Source organism: Equus asinus, chromosome X (assembly GCF_041296235.1).
Source record: "Equus asinus isolate D_3611 breed Donkey chromosome X, EquAss-T2T_v2, whole genome shotgun sequence".
In the NCBI taxonomy this organism is placed as follows: domain Eukaryota; kingdom Metazoa; phylum Chordata; class Mammalia; order Perissodactyla; family Equidae; genus Equus; species Equus asinus.
The window spans coordinates 123,189,683-123,196,742 of record NC_091820.1 but is presented as its reverse complement, the minus strand read 5'-3'; the positions used below and the strand labels follow the sequence as shown (position 1 = coordinate 123,196,742).

At 42.9% G+C, this 7,060-nt stretch overlaps 1 long non-coding RNA gene across 1 annotated transcript; it reads left to right on the top strand.

The window, feature by feature from the left end:
* The first annotated feature begins 566 nt into the window (after positions 1-566).
* On the top strand, positions 567-2,998 carry LOC139042645 (uncharacterized). The gene is made up of 3 exons (XR_011499601.1): positions 567-982; positions 1,957-2,126; positions 2,863-2,998. It is a non-coding gene; the product is annotated as an uncharacterized lncRNA (long non-coding RNA).
* The last annotated feature ends 4,062 nt before the right edge of the window (positions 2,999-7,060 follow it).

The following is a 7,060-nucleotide window of genomic DNA, read 5'->3' as shown; positions in this document are numbered from 1 at the left end:
TTGAAATTTAATCAAATTAATACATTTTATTGCTTCATCAAGTAAAACTGGATTTTTTTCTTTCTTCAAGTGTGCAGTGATGAAAAGTACAATGACTATTAGTACAGTCTGATGCCACTGCCTTGTTTCACCCACCATTGCTTTTGCACCATCGGTGAAAATGTTCACACAGTAAAAAGGAAAGAGCAGGGCAAATAATAACTATTATTAAGCAAATAGTTTTGACCTGTGGGATCTTGGAAAGGGACCTCTAGGGACCACGATTTGAAAAGCATCATGTTAGATTAATCAGGATTTGCCCCTACACTGGTGCATAGAGCCACATTTCCTGAGAGGTGGATAGTGGAAAAAAGTGGGGTTCTGTTGGCATGGAAAAGGAACAGAATTGGTGTTGATAGCCAAGGAAATATCTTTTCATTGAAAAAAGCAGGTGTAGTGGGATAATTACGGGGAAAATGGTATAATGTGAGGTTTAATCAGAGAGTAGAATTTTGAATTAGGATAAATTTCTGCCGATTACCAGGGTAATCTAGAGTGTTGGAGTGGGTGGCTGAGTGGAGGAGAGGGTCATTGGAAACAAGGAGGTCAAGGGATAGAATGGCCAGGGTAATGGGTGGGTTGACCATGTGGACACTGAAGGCTCCCAGGATGATGGCAGCAGGACTTGCAGTAGAAAATAAGACTAAGAGCCAGTTGCTAAAGTCTCCAGTGGATACAGAACACTGGCCAGAAGTTCAGTTGGTAACAGGGACCAAGATGGAGAAGCGTTAGTACAGTCAAACACTATGGACCTCAAAGGAGGAAGTAATGGTTTGAAAGTGACATTCGTCAATGTGGAGGACACCAGCCCCGCCTCCCAGCCTATGGAATGTGGGATGTTGAGAGACAAAGTAGACACCATTTGTCTACAGAGAGAGCTCAGCCTACAGAGAGAGCTGCAAAGGAAATGTCATCCTCAGAGGAAAATCAGATTTCCATTAAGGTAAGAAGTTGGAAAAGATTGCTCAGAAAAGATGTTGAGGATGTAAAGGACTGTGATAGCTATGTAGCGGCCATTCCAGAAAGGGCATAATGGCAGTTTTTGGTTGCTGAGAGAAGAGTGAAACTTCGGGGAACAAGAAAAGAAACAGAGTATCATGGCAGGAAGTATATTTAGGAGATGGAGTGGGGGGAGGTATATGACTATAGGGGCTTAGAGTTGGGAAAAGACCTCTGAAAATAAACCTGTAAGCTACCCTAGATTTAGTCCTGCTGGCCTCTGGGAGGGCCAGATTTAGGCCTCTAGAATTCAGCTAAGTTTTGAAAAATGTACAACTGAAATCTCACAAGGTTGTAATCTATCATAACATTAATAAAAAAAAAAAAGTACCTTTGGCCAAAGTGTATTTTGATGACATAATCATTTGTAACTTAGTTTTTATTGGCTAAATATGATTTTATTTGGGGATTTTGCTTCAAAGACTAGGAGCTTGTTTGGGCGTGTGTAACCAGATTAAACTAGAATTGGCTTCTTAACCATGGAGTTTAGGTGCTTTAAATGTTGGATTTTGTTTATTTAGTAAAGTTACCGATTCTAAATACATATCTAGACTCTGATTTTATTCCACATGCCAACGTTAAAAATGCATTTTATAGAGTTGTACAGAGAATCTCAAAGTTTGTATAGTGACTCCTATTTTACAGATTAAAAAACTGAGACTACAAGAGGCAAACTTGCCCAAGGTCACACACAACTAGTAAGTGTCGAAGATGAGGTTTTACCCAGATCTGAATGCCTCTTACCCATGCTCTTAAACCACCGCACTGCACCGTAGTACACCTGCCTTCTGCAGTGGACATTTGGAAAAATACTTAAAACTGGATTATAGGCCTGGCCACTTTTGAAGTACAAAATCACACGGGCTGAAGTGAAGTATAATTATATACAAGCTACATCTTAAGTATGTGTTATTGCAGGATCTCCCTGCCATGGCTTACTCATCCTGACCATTGAAATCGTTTGTGCCTCTGTGATGAAATGTTCCCAGATGTGCTGTGGCATGCATGCTTACCTTAAAAACATTGTTTTCAAGTATATTAGTTCAGTCTGCCTTCCAAGTGTGCCCATGAAGTGAGTGGATGAGTAGGTGAGTGCGACAAGTTATATACATCTTGGATACTTAATGAAATTTTAGTGCTGCCCTTTGGCGTGTTCCCTCAACAAGGTGTCCCAAAAGTCTCAGTGCAGTTTTAAGCTTTAAATAGAAATATATTTCATTGAACACCTACAAGATTACTTGAGAAAAATCCCAGATTGGTCTGCCTTTTATGAGAGAAGCCAAGGAGCTAAGCATGAAGTGCAGAGTCACAGGGAGAACAGGCTTTGGAAAGGAACAGAGTGAAAGGGTGGAGACAGCAAGATAGCAGAAAGCTACTCAGGGCACGATGTGGGACCTCCTTGACAACCCTTAACCTTTTCAGTAAAGTTACCAAATTTAGAAAATGCTGACTATCTGGATCTCTTATGGGAAATGGCAAAATTCCTCTGGGTTTCATGCAGGACAGAACCAAGACAGCATGCATGAGTGTCTGACAGCATGGAGGCACTGAAGTATGAGGATGTAAAAGCATGGAAATCCTCTGGAAAGTTCTGAGATATGAGCTGGAATTGGGGGTGACCCAAGCCAGTATCTGGGCTACACCATCATTAGATAGTGTGGACCCCCCTTGAATTTTTACAACAAAGTTGACTAGTCTCAGTGGCCCATAGCCTTTATTTCTTTCTTCGTCAGGTCTCAGATTCTTCATAATAATAACTAACATGTACTGAGTGACTTCTATGTTCTAGTCTCTTTACAAACATGCACTATTTCCTCTATTCAGGCCGTCATCTGAGGAAAGCTTTTACAGATGAAGGATCTGAGCTCAGAGAAGCTAAGCAACTTACCCCACTTTCCACAGCTCGTGACTCTGCTTCTTCTAGTAAACCACACTACCTCGGAGGCCTCATTCCACAGTCATCTTCTATATTCAAAAGGAATTCCTGACTTTTGCTTCTTGTCCCTTAATATTATGCCTGAGACCGTCTCCTTGTCTTGGTCAATTTTCTCTGGCATAGTGAATAGAGAGCTGGTGTAACAGTGTTGTAACCTGACAGGTGCAAAGAGAGCAAGTGCCTGGGTTGCCACAACAGAAGGTAAAAACCATCCTTAGCTCTGCCCACAGGCTCACTAAGTCATAGGCTCCTCTTGGTGTCACTGAGGCCACCTCAAGTTCCTGGAGCACGGAAAATGCTCCTAGTATTTAAACAATAAAACAAAATCATTCATACATAGTGTTGACATTTAGTAGTCAATTCAATAAATGTTCTTGACTAAGTGGTAATATAGTAATTTTTATTTGTAATATGGGTCATGGGGTAGAGAGGAAGAGAAATACAGAACATTTTTCTGTGGTTGATTCTATAAGTTTGAATGGGGAATCAGAGCAGGAGAAAGTCTATTTCCAGGACCTTGAACAGAAATTTCTGGCCAGGCCTGCCACAGACTTGAAGTCCAGCAACCTCATTGTAGAGACGGGTGAGTTTTGAGGCCCAGCATGAAGAAAGGAATTGCCTGAGGTCATCCAGCTCTAGTGGGACAATGGGAATCAGTTCCTACTTTTGCAAAAAGTACTCAAAGCAATTAAAGCTGTCTCTCTGCTCTGCCACCAAATGCCTGCAAGTATGATTCCTACTACTTAATTTTTTCCATGAGATATGGCAAGCATGAAAAGGAGAGGAGCTCTCAGCAAAGGCTTCCACAATGGAATAGCAATGCAGTATGTCTGAACAGTCTAGAATTAAACGAATGGCCCTTAACACATTTGTATGCCTGGATTTGCTGTGTGTCTGGATTGTCAGGGGATGAGAATGCAACTGAAGCCTCGTTGGTGTTCAACCCTGTTATAGCCACCTCTTCTAGTCCCAGCCCCTGCCTCGAGGTAATGGGAGAACTAGGTGATATTCCCCACTCCTCTCAGAAGGCCCTTCTCAAACTAACCTCAGGTCAAAAGTAGTACACCTATATAAAGGCTGTGAGCAATATGTTCTCCTGAGTCCTAATCCCAAGACTGCCAGTGTCAACGCCTAGCAGACTGCATCTCTCTGAAGTACCTAAGATAGGCTTTACCAAAAGGGAGGTCATTCATTCTTCAACAAACATTTGCTGACCAATGACTCTGTGCATGGCACGAGGCTAGGACATGACGATACAGAGTTGAACTGTGGTTGCCCTCCATGGGCTCCCAGTCAAGGAGGTGAAGCAGACGTAAACAGACAATTTCACAGGTCAGCTCAACATAAGCACCTATAATACATCAGGCACAATGCCACACCCTGGGGATGCGAAGGTGGATAAGACCAAGTCCAGCCCTCACCATCTCAGAGACAAACAGGAAAACAATGACAATATGGTTTTTAACTGCTGTGAAAGAGGTCTGCCCAGGGAGCTGGGGAAACTCTGAAGAGAAGGATCTAAAGGGAGCGTTCATCACCAAACCATTGTGGCACTGAGAAAATCCTGGGAAATCAATTTGATTGAGGCAGTAAAGGCGCCTGTTTAACACTTTGGCTTCATCTGGTAAATCTGATTCGCTGCAAGCCATATAACCTCAAGTCAGTTTCTGAGAGCTTGGGGCAAGGACAAGGAAATTCAGGGGAAAGTTTTGCCCATTGCCTGCCCTTCTGTAGCCTCCTTCCAAGTTGAGCTCCAGTTTTGATTTCTCCTTATCTAAAAGGCCTTTCCCAGGAAGAATCCTAAACTAATTCATTCTGATATGTGAAGGACTGGTAATAGCAGTGTCTCCCAGACTTGCCTGAGGATAAGAATCACCTGGTGTCATTCCTAATTGTGCTGTTGACCTTTCTCCTGGTGTGATATTGTGATTTATAATAAGAAATATATACTTGTCTTCCTTCCAATTTCTGGCACAGAGCTCCTAAATCCCTTGGAATTTCCTAAGTGATGAGAGCAATAAAGATGTCTTGATAGTCATAATAAACCTCTTTCAACCACACCTGAGTTAATGTTAATAAGGTGGCTTTTGGAAAGCACCTAAGGATTGGGGCTGGTTGCCAGGGGGACCAACCAAGTGATTAGAGGGTTGGAACTTTCCATCCCTCTGACCTCCAGGGAAGGGAGAGGAGAATGGAGGTGGAATCAATTACCAATAACCACTGATTTAATCAATCATGCCTGTGTAGTGAAGCCCCCATAAAACCCCAAAAGGAGCGGATTCAGAGAGCTTCCGGGTTGGTGGACCAGAACACTTTCATGCGCCACCATGCTGGGCCTCAAACTCAACAGAGTGCTTGAGGTCCAGAGACTCCTTTGAGACCTCACCTTATGTATCTCTTCTTCTGGCTGTTGATTCATATCCTTTAATATCCTTTGTAATAAACCAGTAATCTAGTGAGTAAAGTGGTTTCCTGAGTCCTGGGAGCTGCTCCAGCAAATTAATCGAACCCAAGGAGGGGGTTGTAGGAACCTCTGATTTACAGCCAGCCATTCAGAAGTACGGGTAACAACCTAGACTTGTGATTGGCCTCTGAAGTGGAGGGCAGTCTTATGGGACTGAGCCCTTAACCTGTGTGATCTGATCCTATCTCCAGATAGATAGTGTCAGAATTGAGTTGAATTGTAGGACACCCAGCTGGTGTCAGAGAATTGATTGGTGGTGTGGGAAAATCCCACACTTTAGAATCGTTGGAGAAGAATCTTACCTGGAAATTTTTATTCAATAGGTCTGGGGTAGGTTCTGGGAATCTGTTTTAACCAGGGCTCCAGGTGACTCTTATCTTCAGGCAGATTTGGGAAACCATGATATAAAGCATTATCCCCAGGAATTCACAATAAAGGCTTTGATTGCTAATGTGGAATCTACAACACGCATACCTACGTAGCAGAATGTCAAGATTTAAAAAAACGTAATAATAAAACATACCGTATGTTTGAAGGGCATCCCAAAGTTACATTATCACGTCCTACAAATATTAACACATTAGAACCTCCTAACAGCCTGGTAAACTGGGTAGGCAAATTTGTCCCTATTTTAGGGATGAGGAAATCCTGCCAGAATGTAGCTTGTAATATAATTGAAGAGAAATCAAATACGCATTAAATGTTGCAAGAACAACACAAAGCAAGATGCCTACTTTTGCAAAAGAATACCTTATAACACAGTATACAAGGTCTGAAGGGATATGGAGCCCAACGGTGGCCTGAAGGGCAGATAGGAGTCCAAAGCCTCCCAAAGGTAGGACATATGTCTGCATTTGGAAACTCAGTTATTTTCTATGGCACCATGAAATTTTTCTACACTGGATCCTCATGTGAACTGTACCAGTTCCATTTTCCACAACCACATATTATACCACAAACCAGTTTGACCTGCAAGGGAAGTACAAGCTTTGGTCCTTTTGCAATGCTCTGCTGCCTAACCAGTTTGTTTGCAAAATGACACGTGGCCGGGTCAAGATGGAGATGCCCCCGTGAAGGGAGGGTGGTTGTTGTATGAGGTGTTGCTTGGATCCTTTCTGGGCCTACTTAGGGCTTCAGATGCAGTGGAGTTGAAGGATTTCATTTCATCCAATTGTGCTGATGTCTTTTCTGGATCAGGCATTGTGCTGGCAGCTGTGGGTGAGCTTTCAGGAATTCATAGTCTAGGTAGGAGAGAAAGGAAGACATATACATGCATGCCTGGTGATTACCTAAGTCAGGAAGAATTGCAAAGCAGAATAAGCAACGTTCTGTGGTGATGAAGCAGGAGTTAATAGTTCTCATGGAAGATCCTAGAAGGTTCATTGGAGGAAGTGGCATTTCCACTGGGCCTTGAAAGATAGGTAGGTCTTCCAAAGACAGAGAAGGGCATTATAAACTGAGGGCATCGGTGAACAAAGGCATCAGAATCCTGAGCCCAAGGGAGATCTACTGTCATCCCATTGCTCTGGTGGGGCAACTGAGAATTCTTTGGGTGGGGCAACTGAGAATTCTTTGGGCCTTATACTTGGGGGGAGGGGACGTGTGGTAGCTGCACCTTACTC